Genomic DNA, 27,265 nt, shown 5'->3' with positions numbered 1-27,265 from the left:
TAACAATAACAATGCTAATCATCATCAGCACCCACAATCTGTACAGTTTGTTTTGGGTTTCTACAGGAGAAATTTTGATCATGTTTTTGCATGTAAAAACATCCGAATGGCACCGAACTATCGAAATATCTAAGAATTATTTTCCAAGCTATTAAAAAAAGAACTTTATATAGTTGGTTCGATTTAAATTAAATATCATCAAATTATTACTATTATTGTCTTTTATATAATTTTATTGATTAGCATTACTGATACTGTTATCATGTCTTTAAATGTTGATTTATATAAAAAAAACCTGAACAATATGGAACATTTAGAATAGTCATTTGATAACTTTCAAATACAACATAAAATCAGAAAATATATCATGGAGAAGGCACGTAGGCGCCATCTATCTCCCGCTACCCCCCTCACCGTTCGTTACGTCTGGCCATGTGCTGATAATATCACTAGGCTTAACTCTCTAAATGCAAAAAGAGCTAATCTCATCCCGAATCATGGTCCTCTCAGAGCGAGACGAGGGACCAGTCGTTTTTGACTGACATTCGCATCTATTGAAGGTGGAATTACCTCCTTTTGGACTGAAAATGTCGAGGAATATTCCCCGTTCACTCTAGAAAGAGCAATAATGCTCAAACTACATGTATGTGAATTCCACTCCAAAATAACGTTTTGAAGTGAGATTTACATCTTTTGAGAGTGGAATTACCTCTTTTTGGAGTGAAAATGTCGAAAAATATACGCCGTTCTCTCCAGAAGGACATATGCTCTCTCAAAAGATGTAAATTCCACTCCAAAATGTCGTTTTGAAGTGATATTTACATCTTCTGAGAGTGGAATTACCTCTTTTTTTTGGAGTAAAAGTGTCAAAAATATACACCGGTCACTCCAGAAAGAGCTATAATGCACTCTCCAAAGATGGAAACCCCACTCCAAAATGTCGTTTTGAAGTGAGATTTACATCTTCTGAGAGTGGAATTACCTATTTTGGGAGTGAAAATGTCGAAAAATATACACCGCTCACTCCAGAAGGAGCTATAATAAACTGTCTGAAGATGTAAATCCCTCTCCAAAATGTCGTTTTGAAGTGAGATCTACATCTTTTGAGAGTGGAATTACCTCTTTTGGGAGTGAAAATGTCGAAAAATATACACCGTTCACTCCAGAAGGAGCTGTAATGCACTCTCAAAAGATGTAAATCCCTTTCCAAAATGAATGGTCCCGCTTGTCGCTCTGCGAAGAGTGTGACTAGGGACCAGAATAGTTCTTTTGTATTTAGAGTGAAATGAAATCGTGTAACAGTTACTGACGGAATTTATATTAGATAGAGTAGGCCTTATAAATTATTGATTTAAAATATCTACAAAATTAACCGTAATATTATGAAACGCTTCCATAGTTGATTTGAAACATTGATTCAGCGAAAACTTTTTCTGATTTTTGTTGTGCTAATACTTTTAAAGAGGAATCCAGCCATTGTCATGCAATGTTGTGTTAGAAAGGAGAAAATAAATAAAACAGAATTGTGAAAGATTGAAAAATCGGACAAGCAGTAAAAAAAGTTATGGCTGCTTTAAAATCAAGATTCCTAAGACTATGTCAATTTCAAATTGACAACGGATAAGCAAGGACAACCTCCCCATAGGCCATGTACTTAATTATCAGGGATTTGTTGTTTCTCCTAAGTAGCCATTCCCCAGGGGCAGTAATATAGATACAATCCAGGCATATCTCCTCATAAAAGAAATATACTATTAGAAATAAATCTGTTGAATTTTTTTTCGCCATTTTATGCATTGGAGTGCATTGAAAAGTAATCATTTTTTAACACCACTGTGACATCACAAATGCGGTCAATTTGAAGTCTCCATGAGTATAGTGATTACCATTATTTACAAATTCCCCAAATTCATAACTTTCTTATTGTTTGTCCGATATTCAAACCTTCACATATCTTGTCTGATTTTTCATTTTTCCTCTTTAAACAAGTTTTTAGTTGGGTTGGATTCCCCTTTAAACTTGTGGATATGAGATTGATACCCTTGTGTGCCTTAATATGACTACAGACCCAATGGTTAGAATGACCATTGGAAAAGAAAAAGGAGACCTTACAAAAAGAAAAAGAAACATGTAAGAGGGTAGTTTTCCCACCAAAGGTCGAGGACATTGTTTCAAACCGTTATGAAAACTTAGTATTTTATTCTTTCGGTATTTAGGCAAAGTCAATATCCGCGTGTGAAAATATTCAAAGGCAACACAGTTTCGAAATCTGAATACTACGAACAGCGCATTAGTCCTATCGCGATTTCACGATGTCAATGCCTGAAGTTTTGCCGATAAGACTTTGGCACATGTCTGGTCTAGACAGGCAATTTTTTCTTTCTAACATATCAACGAAAAAGCGATCCGAATCGGTGTTTTTTCTCAAAGAAGAACACAGGGTCTGATCCATAATTTATTTGAAAGGGCCCCGCGTTTATTCCTTTTTTTATCTGACAAGAAAATACGCAATGGGGCCTTTTCTTGATATCTTTTGACAAGCAACAATACGGTCACCAAATGAGGATTGCGCATGCCGCCTTTGCCCATCCATACCACTGGATCCGTGGTGTTGACATCATCAGATTTCACAGTTTAAGTCGAATATGGCTAACATGGGTGAGCATTTGATGATGTTTTCTTTTCAGGGGCGGATCTGCAAGAAGCGTTGGCGAAAACCCCTATGATTTTCGAGTAAATAATGAGAAAAGAAGAGAAAAACGGAGATGTGGGGCCTAACGTAGTAACAAAAACCATGTACGAGACGAAGAATGCTCTGTTTGTAGGAGCGGATCCATTGGAACTGGGGCGACCATCCCCTATGATTTTGAAGTATAATTAAAGGGGGTGGGAAGGGGAAAAATGAAAGGAAGAAAATAAATAGAGAAAAAGGGAGAGCGTCTTAAAGAGCGGTCTTTGTCTCGTTAATCTGTACTTTCCCTATTATTCAATCTACGCTGTCAAAAATTCTTTCAGCAAGAAATTGATCCACAATGTGCTGCACTCAACCAGGTAAATGGTTACCTGGCAGGAATTTATTCCTTGAAACGCAGCACGCGTAAGCGTAACAGCTGCACTGCTAAAGCCAGGGTAATTATGCTGCATATACTGTTTAACGCTTAGAGACTTCTGACAAAGTAAGTATTAAGCGCTATATAAGCAAGTAGAATTATTATTATTATTAAAAAAATGTTATTAAAGCACCTTGTTTATGCCCGTCACTCTAACAACTACTGTCAAAAGTTTTAAACAATCGTTCAAAACACTGATTAAAATTTACCCAACATTGGGTAAAATGGAAACATGCATGTTTGCTGTGTATCTTTTGTTTGAACCCATTTTCGGCTAAATTACAAAATATTGAGTATCTTTATACCAAACCGACATGCATGTTCCCATTTTACCGAATATTTGGTAAACCTTTGTTTAGAGTGTAAAAGTTCAAACAATTGTTTAAACAAAAGTTTAAATAGTTATCTTGTTGACGGACCAAAACAACGTGTTTATTCCTTAAAAAAAGTGTAACAAAGAATGGCGCCAACTTGATCTTTGGACCGTCTTGCCCCCCTATCAGTATTCCCCGATGCCGCCCCTGTCTGGTGTCAATATATGCCCCTCTATGTTCTTAGAATGAGACAAAGTCACCCTTTGGACGGCTTGTCTCAAAAGACGTGGCGTGCACGTGCTTATTTGAAAAATTCCACGGACGCCATTAGTGAGTATTTCTAAAAGTTACTAGATACCTTATATACTCTTCAAATAGCAAAACAAAATATAATGAAGAATGGACTGCCCCGGTGATACAAATATTTGCTGTAAAAATATTGATCCACAGCTCAGATATTTTCAACTTGTTGATTAAACCAAATACGCTCTTTATTGATTCATGTCACGTGTATTGATTTAAGATGCCTACCTGTGCTCTTCCGAAATATAGATATAAAGTTTGTGCCTATTAAAGCCTTTTCAATGATCTGTCAAAGTTACATATTTCAGTAAAGTGGGATAAAACCCGCACACAAACATACGTTTTAGAGATTAATAATAAATGATTATTATATGATCGGATTTTTTTGTAAGGTACATGTATGTTAAATTGCCACTAAAATATCATGTCTGGTGCACATGTTTAATCATATTATACTTTTTAATGTAGGAACAATCCTGCATGTATGATTAAAATCATATGCAGGGTTACAATTACATTTACATCATATCACATGATAATTAGCCATAAGTTTGGTATGAAGTTAGCGACGTCCAGTCATCTCTCTCATTCCTTTGCCACTCAGTGAAGCCTTACCTTCACGGTGGCTGTCTATCGCTGCCAATATATATTTACCGTACACTTATAAATATTTATTAGTACTTGTCATGGTATATACCGTGTTCTTATTCCTTTTTTGTTGTTTGGTTGAAAACATAATTAAACAAGATCAAACGAATAAATAAAATGGCAGTGGATTCTCAATCAATAGTGTTAAATCAGAAATAATGTAACCCAAGGGAAATCCTAAAATGAAAAACATATATAGATATATACATATCTATTGATCACAAAAATACAGATATTTATTTACAAATTGAAACAACATCGAAGAAGTCATAGAATGAGCTATACAGCGATAACTTGTATACAGAGTCAGCTGTGATTCTCGAAAAGCCGTCCAATTGATCATGAATAATTTTCCTTGAAAACAAATCCTACGTGACTACAGTCATTTCATTTAAAGAATGATCTTTGACTTATTTGTCAAATTTATGTTGAATGACTGCATTTACTCATTCAACTATAGAGGTAAACATATTCAGTATTCCTTAACAAGCTTCAATATGAATGAGTTGAACTGTACAAAGTTAGATCTGTACACAGTTAGATATGTGTAAGATAGAAGCCCTATATATTTATGTATATTTAATCCTCTTACAGTCAAGGTTAAAGATAAATGGGTCCTGAAATAAGCCCACATCCCAGAGAAATAGAGCAAAACCACGCTAGTAAAGCTAATGATCCAAGTAAGAGAATTCTCAAGCGACATGACCTATATCCTGTTATTTTGTTTTGCTAATTAAGGAAAAAAAACACTCCGAACCCCCAAACAATAAATAATACTCGGATAGTGACTGGATATCTTTAGTAAAAGAGGAGGGTAGCTAATAATGATAATAATAATAGTAAAAATAATGATAATAAAAATGATAATGATATCAATAACAATAATATTAATAATGATAAAATAATTAATGGAACTAATTCGGCTTTGGCTGCAATTATATTTTAATAAACTGTTATATCTATCTATCTATTCATACATCCATCTATCTATCTATCTTTCTTTCTTTATATCTGTTTATCTATCTAAAATAACATGTTACCTTAATTTTCTACGTCTAACAAATGCAGGTATTATCAAAGATGGCAATTCTAGCCCCATTAATTTGACAGCTTCACATAATTTCTATAAGCCTCAAGTAAAGGGATCAAATTTAAAGACCTAATGAAAATAATATTTTTGCAGGTTATTTGTTCCGCGAATATTTTCAACTTATTCACTCGCTCACACAGCGTCAACCAATCACTTTCATGTTCAAAATGATAACACTCCAACAAACAATGATTTTCATCAAGTTTCCTCAACCTTCACAAAAAAAATAATCCCGCTTTAGTTTTCCCATTGTTTGGAATTCCATTCCTCGTATCATACGATCATACACAAATCTAAATTTATTTAAACCCCCTTAACCCCCCTTGTCCAAGTTTTATTTGTTTTGCTCTCTCTATTTTACATGTTTTTGATGTCATCCTACATTATTAAAATGATCTAGAAATGCCTGTATAATATATATTATAATTTCATTTGAGAACTTATTCTCACAAGGTCTTTGCTTTTCTTCTCAAGTTCTCTTTCATTCAATTATGATATTTAATCAAAGCAATGTTTTGTTTATTTATAAAATGATCTACTTCGTATGCATACTATGCATTTTTAATTTGTTTGCATTGCACATATGTTTTTTTAAAACTTACTTGAATTTGAATGAATAAAGAATTGAATTGAATATTGCATAGGTCAATAGTTATCGCTGATGGTTAATCAGAATTCAGCATTTATTGAAATTGGCTTTGACAAGCTTGAGCGGTGACATCTGGTGCCCCCGCCCCCTTTAGAAAATAAAATCGCACGACTGATTATTATGTTTTAGGGGGTAACGAAATGCCGTCACGCTTATATCAAGCCATTAGAAATGTTCATTACAAGGAAGGTAGCTAAAAGTTTATTTTGCCGAATTAATAATCATTTTTTCGTGAGCTCAGACTGAACAAAAGCGACTACATTCTCGCCACGATTCAAAGGTTCTAATGACATGTATCACTCGAGCGCGATAATGTAATTAAATGAATAAAATATGTACTTTGATCACCATTATCATTTTGAAATAATGAGCACGATGAAAGCAAACACATTACAGACGAACTTCGCCAAATTTATGAACGTGGGGTTTTTATGTAGACAACATATTTTAGAGATACGGGGTATTTTAAAACATTCTCCAAAATGGAATTGAAAATGTAGCACCAACGCATAATTTAAAGGAAAGTTCAAAGAATGTTAGTATAAGAAGAGTTTTGTTCCAAAAGAAGCTAAATCGACTTTTGGTATTTTTCTGCAAATCAAGGTTTGTTAATTCACCGATTTCCGTCACTGCTGTTTTATTTTGATATATAGGATATAACTATCATCTTAAATTAATTATTAAATCATAATTTAAAAAAATTAGCATTCATTATCAATTTTTAAAGAAGTTGTGAATTTTTTTTTCATGGATTTAGCTTCTTTTGGAACAAAAACCCTGTAAAACGTAGATTTTTTTTGCCAATTTAGACATTTTTTTTTTTTTTTTTTTTGCCTCTATTAGAGGATTTATTAACATCAAAATCAGGGTTTACACAATAAATCACATTCTAATCAAAGGTTACATAATCATAAATCATGAAAAATATAAGTATTATTATAATAATTACAAAGTCATATCTACGTTACATAGGTTTTCTTACATGAATCTTAACAAGCTCTTGGGCAGTTCATCTCTTTTTTTGGTCTTTTTACTAGCAATGTTGTACATTTCTATCCGTTTTTTAATTTCTTTTATAAATACATGTTTCAAAACAAAATTTCTTTTTTCGATTCCTGATTTGTTTCTATCCAAAATAACTTTATATATTGACCAAAATGCAATAGTTACAAAGGTATTTGTTTTACTATCACTTTCAACTTTAAGTAACTGCTTGATGTTTACTTCTACTTTTACATTGTAAACTTCTCGCAAAATAATTTTGATATATTTGAAAAAGGATTTATTTACTTCACAGTCAATAAAAGCATGTATAATATCTTCTTTAACCTTGCATGTTGGACACAAATCATCTGTTACGAAATTCCATTTGAACAGGTTACTTCTTACTGGTAAGAGATTATATAATAACTTAAGATTGAACTCTCGTAATTTATTTTCTCTAACTTGAATAAGATTATTTTTAAATACATTTGCCCAATTTACATTAATATCAAGTTTGTTCTCCCAATGTAAACAGCATTTATTGGTGAAAGTATTTTTTGAGGGAAACAGGTTATATATAGTATTACTACTCGTTTTTAGACATTTAGACATTTAGACATTTTTGATAATAGAAATTGAATACGAATAACATAAATATCTTTAGCAAAGCAAATTTTACACTTTTTCTGATGCTTATCCATTGGAAATTACGAAATGAAAAACAGATTGTATGTAGTTATTGTGTTGCATAATTACTGTAAGCAAGTGATTTTTCAAATGACTTGTTTACTACGGGGGGGGGGGGATTTAATGTAGTGGCAAACCATTTTTGCGGATACTGTAGATGCGGATTAATTGAATTGAATATTTTGAGTGAATTGCCATTCGAATCAAACCGTATAACGAGTTATTTCTTCTTAGATATGAATTTATGGAAATTATTGCTTCAGAAAGAGTATTAATGAAATTGCAGATTTTCTCGATTTGCCACTTATATTTGTTCAGTTCCTCAAAATTCTTAATTGTCATGTTTTTGGTTTTAAAATGAAGTATACTGTTAGAGGAATGCACGAATACAGGTGTTAGTTGCTTTTGATGACTCGTCGGGCAACAGCTCACGCTTAAATAGGCATACCAGTTAGCAGGTGACAAATGTCTGGGCCGGTGTCTGGGCGCTGTATGTACGTTCGTGTTGGCATAGCCAAGTTTCGACTGATTTGAATATGGTACGTAGCAATTATTTTAACTCACATTATCATCAATTTGTAGCGAACATTAGTCGATTAAGATACATGTATATTAAAATTTTGTACAATTTTCCTCATTTTTACAACATCCCCTACTCTATACAACAACAAAGGCACATTTACACAGCACCTTTTTACTACTTTTCTCAATGATTTGGGATTAGTAGTTATTTACCGTTAAATTAATTGAGAAACTTACTTCACAATTGTCGAAATATCAGGTGATAAATTACACATTTACACAGCACCTTTTTACTACTTTTCTGATTGCTTTTTACGGATTAGTAGATATTTACCAGGGGCGTAGATAGCGGGGGGGATGGGGGGGATGCATCCCCCCAGAATTCTAGGTGGGGGGGATGGTGTGTACAATCATCCCCCCAGGTTTCTGTGGGGGAAGAAGCAAAACTATACAGTAATAAAGCAATGAATGCTAGTTAAAATCAATCAATAATAATAGCAGTAATAATCATAACGTACAGCAATGACAAACATGATCAAAATTGGACTTTTATTCAGAGTCAATCATCTTATATGCATTTACAACTTGCAAGTTTTAAGTAATAACAACTGTCTTGCGTCGTCATATACATTTAAGGATCGTTATTCAGAGTTTCACCAAGTACATTTCCTTATAATAATTATGTATTTGCAAAGGAGATAAGTTCAAAATATTTCATTACAGATTTAAGAAAGTGTTGCTTAATCACTCCCTTTCAGAGCAATTGCTTTCATAACACATTAACACTGTTCAAACGAATTAATAAGAAATTACCTATACACATACACTGACCCTTTTCCCTGCTGGCCATGTCCTCAACCCCTACTTTGCAAAGGAAAGGTGAAAATTTTCAGTCTCTAAGGAGCGAATTAGTAAATGAATGATTTTGGAATGAAAGTGCAAATTTTGGATGGCCTCAGTGATATCCGAGGTTTTTTTCACTCAATATTCACTCTTTCATATATTCACTCCTTAAAGAGTGAACTATTTCACTAATTTTTTCAGAGTACTTTGCGCTTTTCAAAGAAGGTAGAATCATCCAATATATAGACATGCCTTAATTCACGAAGGCAGATTGAATCAATCCATGGATAAGATTAATTTATGGTCTAAGTTAGCGTTCATACTTTTGTACTTATACATGTACTGATTATTGAGTCGTTCAAGAGAATAGGAACTTAGCAAGTATGTTCCTTTCGAGCGTGTTACCTGATACTGCCATATGAAGCATTAGTATGCCTGTTTTTCCTTCATGTTGGGCATTATAATCCTTTACTGTTAAGGACTGTTTTGCATAACTATATTGGGTGAAAATAAACGTCTTCCAGTTTCAAGAAGAAGTAAGTCGAGGCGCAATGTATTTTGGAATTACTTATACCAGTGATTTCTGTACGTGCGCAGTCTTCTAGGTTTGAAGGTTATAAACTGTTACATTTCCTTACCTATGTTTTTATCATAATCATCATAACAAGGTACATAATAAGAAATGAATCGAAATTATAACAAGTTACTATCTATACAGTTTACTTCCGACAACCCGGTGAGGTTTATTTCATTTCCATACTTAATTCAATCAAGCCTTTGTAATCATGGTAATTTTAAACAGAGTGTGCTTATCATTTTAGTGTCCGCATATCTGCACGTGGATAAGAAATATAATGTTGAGCTTTTTTTATTTTACCCCTATTACTATAATTGTAATTGATATTTTTTTAGTTATTTGGCTGTTTATTCCTTTAGTTGTTGATTCATTCGTTTGATCATTAACAATATCGCTACTTTTAAAAGAGTATACTACTATACTAGTAAAATAAGAAATAAGGAATACTAGTTATTCTAGATCATGTTCTAGACATCCGACAAATGACATTTCTCTTATGATCATCTTTACTCATTGTCATTAATCAAACAAAAGATTACTGCCATGAAAAATGTGCAAGGAAGTTTGTTTATTACTGGATGCCCTGTTTATTGCTGAAAGCAAAGTGATTAAAAGACACACGAGATAATCCATGAGGCAGATCGTGTTATTTTGTTATCTTTAACTCGTCTGCTTTGGCCCATGATATTTTGTTTTTATCGAGTACGTTATCTCCTTCATTCTTTATATTCATATATATTAATATATATATATATATATATATATATATATATATATATATATATATATATATATACATATATATATATATTAATATATATGAATATAAAGAATGAAGGAGATAATATATATATATATATATATATACATATATATATATATGACCCAGCTAGGGATCATCCCCCCCAGGTCTAAGGACCTGTCTACGCCACTGATATTTACCATTAAATAAATTGAGACAACTTAACTTCACAATTGTCGAAATATCGGGTGATAAATGAGGATATGACAATTGCATTGTATCATTATATTTCTGCTCTGTAACAATTACTTATGATGCTATCGTATATTCATTCAATAGAGGGATTTGTTGTTTACCAATAAAACAAACAACTTCAACGCTAGCCACCGTCTCTGCACGACTCATTTTGTTGGCTTCAAACAAGGTGTCGATAGCCACTCCAAAGATATTTTGTCGTCTTTTCTAAGGACGGTAACTTTTCGATATCTAAAATGAGCTAAATCCAAAAATATTTATAAAAATAGTAAAATTCTTTTATTTTCAGCAAACTTAGAAAATTGGTGTGAACTTGAACATGTACCTAAAAATTGGATGCATAGCTCTATTTAAGATAGAAAAAATAAACAATTTCAAATAACCGCATAGTGGATTTAGCTCCTCTTGGAACAGAACTGTTTCGGATTTAGCTCCTTTTAGGATCAACAATCAAATTTCATTTAATTTTTGCCAACTTTAAAAAAAAAATCGAATGCAATATGTTGCATTTGATTCTCACGTCTAAAATATATATATTTATATTCACAAATCAATTTTGGTCAAAAGTGGATTTAGCCCCTTTTGGAATCAAGCTCTTCATATATAAATACGAAAAACAAATTATTACATTTTACAAAGGAAGAGTTTAGTTTGCAAAAGGGGTTAGGTCCACTTTGGACCATTCCGAAAAACATGTTTTTTATTCTCACTTATTGCAATATTCATGAGAAAATAAATTGCCATGATGCACTACCCTATCATGTGAACATAAAATTGGGTATAAAATAAATCTACCTGTCTTCATTTTTTCTATATGTTAAAAAAATATATCATTGTGGACCTAACCCCTTTTGCAAGTAAAATTAAATGAATCCAATCTCCTTTTATTAAAAATAAGATTTTTCTTTGTCAGTTCCATTCACGTTTTCATTTGAAATTCAAATTGTCTTTGGAATCATCAAGTTGAATAAAAATTTAGAGGTTTAGAGACAGAACACAATAAAATTTATGAAAAATGGACCTAACCCCTTTTGATAAATGAGTTCTTCAGAAGAGTTTAGTTGCAAAAGGGGTTAGGTCCACTCCAATAAAATCTAATTTTTTTTTAATTCTCCCATATTGCAATATTCTTATGCAAAACTGAATTTTCATGAAACATGAGAACATGAAATTGGGTATTAGAGAAATCTACCTGCCTTCATATTTTTAAGATATTCTTTCCCAAAAAATATGTGTGGACCTAACCCCCTGTTTCGCAACTAAACTGAAATGTACCTAAATACTTTTGAAAACAGGGTGATTTTTTGGCCATTTTAATTCACTTCTTAATAGGAATTCAAACTTTTCTTTGGTTTCATCTTATAGAGCTACTAAAAATCTATATATCAAGACATAAACATCAAATTTGATGAAAATGGACATAACCCCTTTTGCAAGTGAGCTCTTCAAATATTCATTATATTTTCTTTGATATGTTCAACGCAGATATTTCCATTATGAATGAAAGTGAGCATACTTCAGATCGATTAAGTTTTAAGAATAATCAAACAATTAGCTGCATCTGCGAATAATGTTATAGATTTGTATGTTCTGCATAATATTTGAAAAAGAGTATATTTTTAGGAATCAAAATAAATTTCATGGAAACCGCAAACCAATTAAGTTGAATAACTAATTTCCCACCATAATTTCATGGAAACCGCAAACCAATTAAGTTGAATAACTAATTTCCCACCAACTAAAATTTATTTCAATGTATAAAGAACTTGTGTTGTAATAGGAATTCATAACTATTCGGGCAAATTTTACGGTGGAAATATTGATGATAATGATATAATAATAACAACAATAATAATTCGATTCAATTCAATTCAAATAAACTGTCATTTTCTTCCATTTCATTACATTTTTCCTAAACATTAATTCATTAAAAATATAATTATGAAGAATATAAATATCTCATTAATAATAACAAGGGCAATTACATCACGCACAAATCTGTTTTCATTTATGCTATCTGTTTTTTGGATTATTTATCAGGTTTGTCTTACATATTGGGTCAATGTCTATAAAGTCCCTCGTAAATCCCTCATTCCCATATTTTTTTGTATATTATAATAATGTTTTACTTATGTATGTTATGTCCGTTTTTCATGGTTTTTGTTGAGAATGTAGATAAATTGAATTAAATTGAATTGAACTGGATTGAATATCCACCTTGTTAAGTGCTCAAGGCATTGCCTATGCATTACAAGTTAGGCTATCGATTTCGATACCCACATATTTTTAAGGAATTATATAGTTTTTGCTGGTTGTCATTGTACCCACCAATTTATTATTTTTCTTTGATACTTACAATTTGTTCCAGAAATGACTACTTGTTTTGATTTTTAGTACAAAAATATGTGATACACGGCGCCTATATCGGCGTGTTGGCTCAGTTGGTGGTGCGTCCGTCTCACAACCGGGAGGTCGGGGGTTCTGACCAATAAACGTTAAAAAATGGGACTTGCTACTACCCTGTTTGGCGCTGCACAGTGGCAGCCGGGCCCACGATCAATCGGGCAAAATGACTTTTTGAGTATTTCTATTTCGAACAATTTTAGGACAGTTTTTTTGAAGAATCAAGCGAATTTGATGTTAATATTCGATGCTGTCATTTGCAATCGCATATCAGAACGAAAACGGTAAGCGCTTTATGAATACCCCAGTCCTCCTATTCCAAGTCGTCTACACAATTCAGATTGCCTGCACAATCTCCACTCCTAATGGAGTATTCCAGTAACAAGCAAACAATTTATTCAAGTCCTAAGTCATCCGAATCGGCATTCGCATACTATCGCATCCTACCAGGTAGACAGATTACATTTGACTTGAAATCTACAAAAAAAATCGAGCTTTCCAACGGATACTAGTGATGCGGTAAATTCCGTAAATTCATTTCTGTTATTACATAACGACTATACTCTGTTCAATGTAAAGTCAAATTAGTGCACACATTTTGCCTATGATTATAATCGATGCAACTTATTTGTTACCATTTGCAAGTTTTGCAAAGTTTTATCATAATATAAGGTACTGTAATTGTTAATTTCTCTCGTGCAATTGCTATATGGATATAATCAACTGTATTATAAATATAGATATACGATATCAAAATATCAAAATATATAATCTTTAATTTTGCCTGTTAACCTGTAAAATATTAAGGTCATTTTACAGTGCGTATCAAAAAAAGTTTACACTTTGAAAAAGCCCTGGGAATAAAGAAATATACAACATGTTGGTAATTTTTTTCACATGTTATCTTGGGTTTGGGTCTCATCTATCCAATGAAAGTAAAAGTTTTGACAGAATGTTACACTTGAGTGAGCACTGTCCATTTTGGCAAAGCTCGCAGAAATCTGTTTGCGCAGAAATGCTCGTTTTCACGCTGTGTCAAGGGGAAAGGGCGAAACCAAACTTACCTGCGAAACATTTCTCATACATTTCCCTTGCACTTTTAGTCGATTGAAATAAAACGGATACATTCAAGCATTTTGTAACAACTTTGCCACCCGAATTGAAATTTCAATACATAGTAAGCACAACCTTTATAGCCTTTTTGTGCCAGCTGGATCTGAGGACATAACTGAATCTGAACAAAAGTTTATATCAGACATCTTCAGCATTTTTTTTACTAAGTTTCTATCATTTAAAGTGGGTTTATATTTCATTTTTCATTAATACTTGTTTCTCCACACTTTTCCCAAGCTTGACAATGATTAACAAAATGAAAATCAAGCCTAAGCCATCTCATGTAAATCACAGCTCAGTGTAAAACAAATATCGTCACGATGGCCTCGGTATGTGGGGAAGTGGGATGGGGCGCAATGCACTCTTCGAAGTGTTTTGGGCAAGGAAGCAAGTTAAAAAAAGGTAAAAGATATCTTCAAATAAATTCTTCTTGCTAAATTCCACGTGTTCTTCATGACTAAGGTCTACTTTTATTCGCATAACTATTTCAAAGTTCTGCGCAAATCATTTTCACTAACTTTTCAAAAGTAAGTGGTGCTCACTCAAGCGGAAATATTTTTCGACAGTTATATCGTCAATTGCTTAAATGGATCTGTACCAATGTTAAAATGTGGAAAAATGATCAGGATTTTACAAATGTATACTTTCAAAGGATTTTTTCTAAGTGAAAACTTTTTTTGATACGCACTTTATTTATTCTGATAAGTGGCAAAGAGCTAACATGGAGTTGGAAGAAAAAATAGTTGAATTGAAAAAAGGACTCTAGACAATCGATCAAGACGAAACTTAACTATGTTTGGTTGAGTAAAAATTCTTAAATGTGTAGCACTTTAGAGCACTGTTGATTCCGTCCCATAAAAAAAAAAATCATGAAAAGATTGAATAATATAGTGTCTAAATTCATTAGGAACAACAAAAGAAAATCAAACATAGATGTAACCTACCAGAAATTTATGATATTGGTGGAATACAAATTATTGATATAAGCCACCAAATGCTATGCTTTCGGTTGAAATGGTTAGGAAGTTTTTTTTAATAATATGATAAAAACTTGAAAAAAGTGTTCTCAAATTGGCTTGACCTCCTTTGAGTATCTCCTTCCTTTTTAATTGTGATTTCAGTACCAAAACACTTAACTTGCTAAACGAAAGACAAACTTTTTATCTAGAAATATTGGAGGCCTGGGACCTTCTTACAACTTCTAACACATTAAAGAACGTCTGTATGTTTTACCGTAACTCTAATTATATTTGAAATAAGATAGTTTGGTAAAATAAACACATACTATTTGATAATCAGTCTTTATTTTTATTAAGACTGGTGTAGTCTATAGTCCTAACAAACATTGTTTTCTTGGAGTACATGTTTACGTATAATGGAAAAACAACCAGACAAAAATCTATATAGAAAGAAGTTAGAATACTGTTTTTTTTACTACACAGAACTTAAAAATAGCAATACCGCAATATGAATTAAAAACAAATGAAATGACACTAGCGTCAACATTCGACCTCAAAGATTCATCGTTCCACAATTATCGATTTTGAAAACTGCATGTGAAATGTATCTGTGATCTGAGAAGTATTCCCTTAAATAACATTTTCAACAATAAATGCTGTTTATATTTGGAAACAAAGTTGATATTGATGCGAATAGGGCAAATATATTTAAAAATAATATTATTCAACTAAGAGAAAAAAAAAAAACGAAGAGTTCAATTCAAAGTTATATAATCTCTTACCGGTGAGAAGTAACATTTTCAAAAGGAATTTTATAATAAACAATTTGTGTCCAAAGTGTAATGTAAAGGAAGATACTATGAAATAATTTTTGTGATTGTGAATGAAACCCTTTTTTGAAATCATTTTGCGGGACGTAAACTTATATAACTACTTAAAATTACTTCAAATAGAAAATGACAGAAAACGAATTAATTTGTAACGATTGCATTAACGACCTGTTAACAATTATACAAGTGTAAGCAATTTAAATTGATTTTGTAATAATTCAGACAATTGTTGTTTCTTGATTTATGATCAAGTTTGTGTTTTTATTTTTTTATTTTTTTTTGTGTTTATTTGAATGTGATTTATTGTGTAACCTTCATTTATATGTGCATAAATCTTATAGAGAAAGAAGAAAAACCCCCACCTGCATTACAATTCACATCGAATCAAACTAGGGAACAAAACAATTAACATATAAAATGATTCACTCTTTAAAAAAAGTGTGAAATGGAGCCCGTATGTCCCGTAATGTAACACCCATGAAAAGGGATCCCAAAAGGGGTTCTTTGCGTGCTCAAGAACCTTAAATTGTTTTGATAAAGAACCTTATACCAGTGTGTTGGCTCAGTTGTTAGTTCATCCTTTAACCGGAAGGACGCGAGTTAAAACCCCGGCAGCGTAACACCCAAAACGTTTAAAGATGTGATTTGCTGCTACCCTGGCGTCAGCGATTTCAGGGATAGAGCTTCGTTGAATTGGCGCTGCACGGATGATGCCGAGCCCACTATCAATTGGTTAAAAGTAATTTCCGGAGCTTTTCTGTTTCAGATTTTAGTTTCCAGCAATGAAATAATCGATTGTAACCTAAGAAAGATTCCAAAATGTCCGTTTAAGGTAATTTAGAAACTTTTAGGGTACCTATGGATGTACCATTTCCATTTATGCTCTAATATATTATGCTATTATTTTTGTTTGTTCTACGGAGAATGCCCTTCTGTAAAATTGTACTTGATTTGTATTATTTTCTTTTACTTTGTATTATGTTTTGAATGGAAATGAAATAAAAAGAATTGAATTGAATTAAATACCAAAAACGGCATAGGAGCATCAGAGCAGTCTATACGAAAACGAAATCTTGATGGTTACTAGTTATACCAACTGTGGTATTCTTGCCTCAAATAAAACACTTTAAATATATGCTCAATCGAGGGAAGGATGGAAATACAGATACACTGAGTCCAAAGTTTTCCAAGGATTAACCAGATGGAAAACGGGAGAGCGCAAAAATTCAGGAAAGACGCAGTTTTCAGGCTAAAAATCTGGAATGACGAATGATACGGTGAAAATTATGAAAATCAATGTAAAATCAAATAAAAATAGATTCAATTATTCCACCCGATTCTGCCCTGTAAAAGGGTGAGGGACTAAATCTAAAGGGACAATATACAATTCCTTTGAAGCGCATAAGGACGTTATAAAATAATGTGATATGCTGTATACATGGTATACAAGAACTGCTTTATTATTATTTAAAAAAATCAAGCTCGACTGTAGATGGGGAAGTCTTAGAAAAAGCCGTAATTAAAAATCCACTAATCAAATATATTTGAAATGTTTTTCCAAGCTTTATCTTCATGTAAATTCGTTTTTTTCTATACTTGGAACCTTTAAAAGTTCCTAAACGTTCTAAATTACCTTAAAAATCCACTTTGGAACCTCTTCAGGATCTTTATTGCATCATAAGGTTCTTGAGCACGTATAAGGAACCTTATTGGGGGGCCTTTTCTCTCTAGGGTTCCAAATACGTGAATAATGGCTTCAATTCCCACCTTTTCTCCTCAGAGTGCATACAAAGTAATAATCTTTTGGAATAAAATAAATGTACTTACCGATAGCTGTGCATATAAATTCATTTTTTCCAACCGAGATTTCTATGGCACAGATGCCCTCTGGAATCCCGATTCGAAAACGCTGTGCTCAGCACGGCGACCTCGTCCCTTCTGAAATGCGAATATCCTTCACCTCAACTCCGAAAATATGATTCTAATGAATGAGGAGAAAAGGGCTCTCCACGCACGGGCTTTTTTTTGTCGAAATATTAACGTTTGGCATAAACCTATTGTCGCGTGTCACGATTGAACGACCAGAAAGACATAGACATCTTGCATTCAGCCCAACAACAATGGATATCAAATTGAACTGAAAAAAATGAATGCAATATTTTTCATAGATGAAATTTATTATTTAGCAGTAAAAGAGCATTTTGCAAGGATGGATGAACAGAGGAATTCTTCGACAACAACTGAGGGGAAATAACACAGGCAACTCAGCAAATCACTGAAAATATCTTATTATTCTTGATATTAAAGTTCACTGCCACCGACTGGATCATAACCAATAAAGAATTATTTGACCTGTGACGAAGATAGTTCAGAAAGAAAAAATGGGCATATCCTTTTATCATTTATATTTTTTTATGTCGAGGGACAATGGAACACACAAATTGGCGTTTTTTCTGCTCTGATAAGATCGGTGTAATTATGCTGTATTATCGCATGAATCTTACACTCTTAAAGGGGGAGTAAACTGTGTGTAGTCTAACATTGACTGTTTGTTATTAATAAAGTCTTAAAATATACCTTTTCAGATATCAACTAATACTAGAGAATAAATTGACATATAGTATTTGTATAGAAAAAACTAAAATGTTTAGACAGCAAAAGTAATTTGCTTTGCTACTTGGTAACATATTATTGCGATATAAATGTATCGAGTAGTTAATTACATGTAGCATGTCATTCAAGTGGGTCTATATTACAAGACTTTACTGGCATTATGGGTCGGGAAACTGGCCAGGTAGGAGTAGTTGAGGACTAGAGATGGCGCTATTGGTTCGTATTTGCCTAAAAATGTTGGGCAAATTACTGTCCACACAACAATTGGTTAAAAAAAATTATCCAACTCTGTAGTTTTCAACCAATACTGTGTAGTTCACCCAAAGCACACATTATTATTATTATTTTTTTACCCAGAATTGGATAAAGTATTTACCAATTGTGTGGAAAGTATGTTGCCCAACATTTTTAAGAGTATACGGACTCTTGATAACACGGGCGTATAAATCCCGGGGGATGGGGAAATATATTACCCGCTTTTCAGAGGGGGAGGGGAATGGCATGTCCAATACCCCACTCCAACTTTTCAAGACAGAAACTATATTTTTTATCATCAAATTATTACCACATCTTTAAATGCAGCTAAAGTGCTTAAATTTGCCCAATTTTGAATTCTAAGCATGCACAATTTCTTGCACGGTCGCTCTGCACCCGCGCTCAATCTAATCTTACAAGACATTGGTCATGACAATTCAATATACGTTAAGCATATTTAGTGCAAACATTGTATCCCCTGTATCATAAGAGTTTGGTTAAAAAACGTCCAATGTGAACTGTAAGATACCAATGTCTTTTAAAGGATAAGCCCATTCCAACAAAAAGATTAATTGAATAAAAAGAAAAAAATCCAACAAGTACAACACTGAAGATTTCATCAAAATCGGGTGTAAAATAAAAAAAAGTTATGGCATTTTAACGTTTCGCTTAATTTCACAAAACAGTTATGTGCACATGCTGGTCGGTATGCAAATGAGGAGACTGATGTCATCATCCACTCACTATTTATATTTTATTATATGAAATATGAAATATTCTATTTTCTCCTCATTGTCAAGTGAAACGGTAAATTCATCCCTGAACATGTGGGGTGGTTTTGTTGTATACTATATGGTTCAGCAAAGTTGGTCTTTATTGTCAAATCTGTAAAAAATGAAATACCGTATAATTCAAACAAAAACAAAAGAAATAGTGAGGGACATCATCTCCCAATATAATTTTAATAATTATTCGAAATCTTTCTTTTACTGCAATATTCTTCTTTTAATGTGCATAGATGTGGAGCGTTGTGGCCCAGTGGATTAGTCTTCGGACTTTGAAACAGAGGGTCGTGGGTTCGAATCCCAGCCATGGCGTAATTTCCTCCAGCAAGAAACTGATCCACAATGTGCTGCACTCAACCCAGGTGAGGTAAATGGGTACCGGTAGGAAGTAATTCCTTAAAAGCTGTGTGCGCTATGAACGCGTAGCTTAGCCGGGTAATATAGGAGCGCCTTGAGCACCTAACAGGGTGGATATGTGCGCAATATAAATACCCTATATTATTATTTAGATTTAATTTACTTTGTGTAGATTGTGACCTATAATAATTTTATAAAGCACCCTTAATAAAATGATTTTTTTTTCATTCTCAGGTCACCTTTGACCAGTGAGAAAATGAGTCTTCATTGAACAAAATGTGGTCTGTTAAAACTTATATGCTCTTAATACTTTTTAAAAATATACCGTTCTTCTGTTTATTTTATTGATAGTTTACATTTTTCATCCTCTGTAATTATATACACATCATTTAAGTGACTGAAACAACTTCTTAATAAGGCTCGCCCACTCCGCTCACTCGTTGCATTTTACCCATAATTACACACCCTTTAATTGACGATTTGGGCCATCATTCTGTTTTCCAACTATTGAAAATTTGCTTGCTCGCTCACATATTGATATTAACTGCGATTCATTATAAAACTAAATCGTTGAAAATCGTCATAGGCATTTAAATGGTAGTATTATAAACATGATATACCCCAGTATACAAAGCCCTTGGTGTGAGGTGACCTTAAAATTTGAAATTTCCAGGTCAATATATTGCTATCACCCCCCCCCACTGCCCGGACCGGATTTACGCCAGTGCTTGATAACGTATTCCTTTTCCATCGTCTCTAACCTTTCTGGAGCTTTCCCTTCGTGACAGAGAATTCAGTGACGAAAATTAGGATTGTAGTTAAAGGACAAGTCAACCCCAACAAAAAGTTTATTTGAATTAAAAGAAAAATTCAACAAACATAAAACCGAAAATTTCATCTAAGTCGGATGTTAAATAAAAAAAATATGATATTTTAAACTTTCGCTTAATTTCACAAAACAATTACATGTATATGCACATCCCTGTCGGTATGCAAATGAGGGAAGTGATGACATCACTCACTATATTTCTTTGCATTTTATTATATGAAATATTTTCATTTTCTTCTCATTTTCCTGTGAAACAAAGTTTTATTTTGCAACTAAACACGTTGAATTACCATTGTTTAACATTTTATGGTTCAGTAAAGTGGGTCCTTATTGTCAAAATTGTAAAATTTGAATTTTGTATAATTCAAACAATAAAACACAGAACAAAGAGTGAGTGAGGGACATCATCGATTCTCTCGTTTGCATATGGTTAATCTGTGCATATACCTACATGTATTTTGTGAAAAATAAACAAAACTTTATAACTATAACTTTTTCATTTTACATCCGATTTTGATGAAATTTTCAGCATTATGCTTGTCTGATGAGTGATTTATCTATTGATTTAACTAAACATTTTTCTGAGGTGGACTTGACCTTTAATTCATCACAGGCGAACGTACGGCGATGGCGGTTTTCCTCTCTTTATATACCATTTCTGTAGTGTATTTCTCAATGAGATAAGTTTAAGACAGTTTTTTTAAACAACTTCACACCTAGTTACCAATAATGCATATAGCATTTCCATTTATTTGAAAGCAGTATAGAAAAGCATTGTAGATTAAATGCCTTGCTCACGGGCATAACTGCCGCGGCCGGGGATCGAACCCCGGACTTTTGAAATTGATTGCAAATCGGGGATTGATTTGTAAGCTGCTTCTTGAAACAAGCACAATTATTTGATTTGCCACAGATGAAATTGATATATCATTTGTAAAATTGGAACAGAATATTTGCAATTTATTGCAAATGGTTTCTTGCAACATCCCTTTTAGGGCCACCACACACACATTACGACTGCTCGCGATCCGATTTTGGAACAAATCGCATTTTGCTCATTTTCTGAAAATGTGAATGGAACATATCATTTTATGTGAGGTTCGAATTAATTGAAAGAATACTGATATAACCATTTTGAAAGATTGCAAGCCTTTATTTAGGATTAAAGGGCAAATTAGTTTGAAATCGTAGCCAATCGTACGACTGATATGACGTCATTACGACTAGATATTAAATTCCCTTTTATTATTTATTTATTTATTTCACATATTTAAAAAGGGTGGCCCAATCAGTACAAACACTGGTTTCCGTTGGGGCCCTTTAATTACAAAGTAGATATACATAATATATACAGATATAACAAAATTATAAATACGAACTTATGTATACTAAGAACTAAATCAAAATGTTACACGATTAAAGAATAAGGTACATTATATTCTAAGAAGGATGATAGCATGGTCACAGATTTGAACATAGGCATTCGTACGATGATTTAGAATATTACACAGTAAGATAGTCCAAGTCTCAATGGTAGCATCGAATTCTACTACATTAATTCTGAAATCGGGTCGCAGACCAATCGTTAGGTGTGCGGTCGCCTTAAGAGTCGCCCCGGGGCGGGGGGGGGGCACTTCCATTCACGAGTGGATACCATGCGCGACCATGGGGTCTCGAAAAGCACCATAAACAAGTAATTTCTATATTTCGAAAATGCACCCCTTAACAAGTATTCGCGTATGAAACCCTACCCTTAACAAGTATTAGAAACAAAATGATACTCTTGGCAAATATTTCCTGAAATGAACCCCTAAACAAGTACAGGAATGTTTTATTTTTACGGGTCCTTCGGTCGTCGGCTTTACCTTATTTGGTTAAGTACGACCCGACCTTCTACACCCCGCGCAAATCGTACTCTAAACACGAAGTGTTTGGGCAAAAAGGACATCCTTTATAGAACATTTTAATTTTGTTTTATCATCCCCGCAAATTCGACCCAAAACACGTAATTTTCCTATAGCAAAATAGATACCCTTTTTTCATTATTTTCGTGTTTTTGACGCCCTTATCACGTTACGTACGTAACGTGCCCTATCGTGAAAAAGACATCCTTTTACGTGTTTTTTGGGTCGCGCATGGTATCCACTCGTCAATGTAAGTGCCCCCCCCCCCGGGAGAGTCGCATTACTAAAATTAACATTCGCGTGCGGTATGAAAAACATCAGCGCATATAACTTGCGCACGTTTTTATCATGATTGTGCGCGTCGGCATTTCGGTACTTTACTATTTGTGAAATGCTCCCAGGGGACCGTTTCATCAACATTTTTGTCCGACAAGTTGTCAGATCTGACATCTTTCCTTGATTCTGATTGGCTGAGAGGCACTGTTACTATAGTAACTGTCGGATAAAATGGGACTTGTCGATAAAACGTCCGACAAGTCCTTTCATGAAACGCTCCCCTGGTATTCTGTATTCACCTAATTATAAAAGTTTAACTTATTACAACCTCGTTTTTCAATAATGTCTAAGTTATAGACAATGAACATAGAGGGCATCAACACACAAGTGTGTTGCTCTAAGCATAGTAGGTCCATGCTCTAAGGAAGGCAAACTCCGCTCGAATTTTGTGACCACTCTGAAAAATAAGGTGTTTTTTTTTAACTTAGAGTTGATATTTTTTTGGTTGGCTGATCTGGGTAATAATATTACAAATTTTATTAACATTTTTGAAAAAATACTGACCTTAAACAATCATGATTTTATCATTCTGCTCATTTTGTAATAATAAGCCTATAACGAGGATACCACTGGCCTGTTACTTTCTTCTGCTAAATTTCGCTGCACCACTAATAAAATGCAGACAACCACCGTTCTTCTGGCCTGGATGCGCCAACTCTGGGCCGGTCGCGTAGCTAGCTTGTGACGTTGATACGCTGGGGATCCAGACGACTCGTCATAGATCTTATAGTAACATGGACAATGACGTCCAATTTGCCTCGCCTGATTTTAAGTGCAATGGTTTGTGTGCTGATGTTTATCAACGATGATTGTTCAAAGTAAGATTTTAAATTTCAAATTTCATTTGACTGTTAAGTCTAAAACTCTGAAATAAAGGCGCTGTATCCCCGAAATCCAGGTCGAAATTTGAACTCCGAGTCCGAGAGCATAATGGCATGGACGCGACGGCGAAAAAAATGCATTGCATTGGCTGCGCGCTGCATGCACAGCCAGGCTGCGTCGAAGGTCGATCGAGCAACCAAACTTTCAAACCCAAATTAAACTATGAACGGCCGCCTATCCACATTCAGTTCCCTGGTTTTCTTCAATAATTTTCTGAGAAAAATCAGCCAATTGAGGCAAACTGATTGCAATGTTACATCGTTTGGCAGAGAGTGCCCATCACTTAGCGTTAGACCAAAGTTTAGGGTCTAAACCTAGTCTAGTCTAGGGCCGTCTAGGGCTGGGGGCCAGATAGACCAAAAGCTTCAGTCTCTGTATTTTGGTTGTTCCGCTGAACTGCGTTGGCTCACTCACCAATACATAGACTGAAAAGCTTGTACTGACACATTGCCGTCGGTAAATGGGGATTGTAGTAAAATGTCAGAAATTGTTGAATAAATCCCCAGAAACGACGGTTATTCCTGTCTAGGGGCCAGATTAGTTTCCTTGGAGGCCCGTACGTACAGACAACGTATTTTAGCAGTAACGTTAGATCGAACAGCGGGAACCCGATTTTCCGATCGTTTTTTTGTACATGAAATGTCATATTATGAAAAAGAAATCACATCCATATTTACGAAAAAATGTTTAAAATTCAGAAATATCGTACCTTAGACCTCAGTTACCGCTAATTCTTTTGAAATGATGATCGAAACATCGTCATCTTCGATCCTTTCGTTGGTCAAGGTAAGTTGCCATCTTGGAAGACGTCATCATCATTACAGACGTATTTACCAGTCGCTACTTATCGCGATTTGTGCCGCTGCTTTGCGCTGCGCTTGGACATATTGATGTGCGTGCGTTCGGAACTTGTCGCTCGCATTGATTGGCCAAGATATCGAAAATTTAATCGGAAAGCCTTGATAAAAGCACAACTCGTTGACGGCTGCCATATTTTCCTCTCCGGCAGAAAGTCAAAAAATAAGGAATAACCCGGGGAATAACTCATCGGTAACGTATATTTTCAAAATATTATAAAATGTATATGGTATCAATAGAAAGATTAGAGTCTAACGAAAATAGTGGACCTTCGTCCAAGATAATATAATGTCATTTAGAATCTAAAAGAAGTAACAAATCTGGACAAAACCCGTCCGCCGAATCGTCGGACCAGATTACACATGAAGGCTCGTACCGACACATTGCCGTCGGTAAATGGGGATTGTAGTAAAATGTCAGAAATTGTTGAATAAATCCCCAGAAACGACGGTTATTCCTGTCTAGGGCTGGGGGCCAGATTAGTTTCCTGAGACAGAAGTTGAACTTGAATTGATTTGAATACGGCATCCATATTTTAATTTGACCATTGATTCTCTACAATCAATGTTTTAAAGAGTTTTACATTTGTTTATCATATGGCCAATTGTAAATTTTCCTGGGCCTTGGCTTTGGCTCGGTAGAACGCGTACATTCTTTTAGAAATTCGAAAGTGAAAGAGCAAAGTAACCGAGCTTGTCATTTTAAGGATTTCATGTCTAGATCTAGGCTTAATGGTAACTTGTCAACCATAGAATCTTCTAGATCTAGACTCGAGGAATTTACTCTATACCCTGTATGGACTAAACAAATCCTAACCTAGCCAAGGCTGGCCTTAATTGGACCAAGCCGAGCATCGGGGCTTGCATTGCCATGGGCCAAACCTCGATTATGGCCTAGATCTAGGTCTATAGGCGTCCTATAGGTTCTAAAAAGCTGAAAGCGTTCTGTTTCGAGGAATATTATTATTTACATGTATTTATTTTCATTTTTGCATAGATCTATCTCCTACCAAGTAAAACAAGTCGTAGTAGCCTATAGTCTACGAGATCTTATACTGGATCTAGATTTACTTAGATATCCCGCATGGTGGAACATTGAAAAACAGATCGAGACTGATAAACTTAGACCTAGATCTAGACTTAGACTGAGGTCTATCGATCTATATCTAAGTTATATAGATCTAGACTTCAGTTATTTGGATGTAGGCCTAGTTCTAGATTTAATAGAAGGTTTGGGAAAATGCTGAAAAGAAATGATAACATTAGACGTGGATCAGTGTTTTGTATACCCATTGGCATTGCTACCGGTTCTTTATTTGTATATTAAAAAAATGAATAAATGAATGAGTCACAGCCTATGGGCTGCGGATAAATGCTGGTCGACGGGTTGGCCACCACGTCGTGGTCCGCCCTAGGTACCAGTGCTAAACTAAAGGTTGAGAGCTAACATACGTAGCTTAAGCATTGATTTATGATGGGTTCAGCAGAGAGCTCAGAGAAAATAAGGTGGTCATATTCAATCCCGACATGCTTCGCGAGTGGTCACAAACTCGTCTCGGCGCAAATCACATATTTCACCGTCTGGTGAAATCGCTGATAACAACAATCACCGATTTGGTAATGATTTTAGTTTCTAAAGCTTATATTTGTATGGCTTAACTATTAATGTATGTCTTTAAAAGTATGTATAATCAATTATAATATGTTCTTTGATATCGTTGTCATATCCTTTCATTGTTTTCGTGATCGCTACTAAGTTGTTGTCTTTATTTGATCGGCGTTTGATTTCGTTGGCATGAATAATAAAATGTGCTCAGCTGAGCTGCTGCATATGCGTTTATGAGTTGTCCTTCCACACGCTTGTGTGTTGCTGCCTTCTACGTTCGTTGGTTATAGATAAATAGATTTTCTGAATACAATTAGGCCTACGACATGATAGCAGTTTACAGCACATCGAAGGTTATTTTCCACTTATCAGTATCTAATTATTTGGTTGATATACTCCTTTTATATTCATACTGGATTCAATCATGGGGATAAAAAATATGTGTCGCCTTTTAAACTTTATAATATGTATAATTGTGGTTTGATAAACCCCCCAAAATGCATGGTTAAATTGCAATTTCGTGTCATTTTTTCGAAAGTTGTACACAGCATAATGAGCGGAACACAAACAATCCTTACAACACATTTTAGTAAGTATTCCAAGATGATTTAAATGAATCACAAAAGAAAAATACATCAAACTTTCCTTTTAATCACAATAATTACAAATATAAGTTCCCTTTACTTTCGATCTAAACAATTCTATGATACTGCAAAATGGTATTGAAAAACTATTTATAAACTCCACATTGAATTGTATACATGCACTATCAAGGATATATTTCAGTTTATACAACCATAAAGATTTCTATT

The 27,265-nt window shown here is 34.0% G+C and overlaps 1 protein-coding gene across 1 annotated transcript in view; it reads right to left on the bottom strand.

Annotated features, from left to right (window-relative positions):
* LOC121422085 overlaps nt 1–18,032 on the bottom strand; it is a 32,560-nt gene extending 14,528 nt beyond the window's left edge. Inside the window, exon 1 of the mRNA XM_041616892.1 lies at nt 17,857–18,032. The gene's annotated coding sequence lies outside the window, so the exon portion shown is untranslated. The remainder of the gene's footprint in view (nt 1–17,856) is intronic.
* Between the last annotated feature and the right edge of the window lie 9,233 nt (nt 18,033–27,265).

The sequence above is a fragment of the Lytechinus variegatus genome, chromosome 9 (genome assembly GCF_018143015.1).
Source record: "Lytechinus variegatus isolate NC3 chromosome 9, Lvar_3.0, whole genome shotgun sequence".
In the NCBI taxonomy this organism is placed as follows: domain Eukaryota; kingdom Metazoa; phylum Echinodermata; class Echinoidea; order Temnopleuroida; family Toxopneustidae; genus Lytechinus; species Lytechinus variegatus.
Note: the sequence above shows the minus strand (reverse complement) of the source record. Positions and strands in the feature narration are given on the sequence as shown.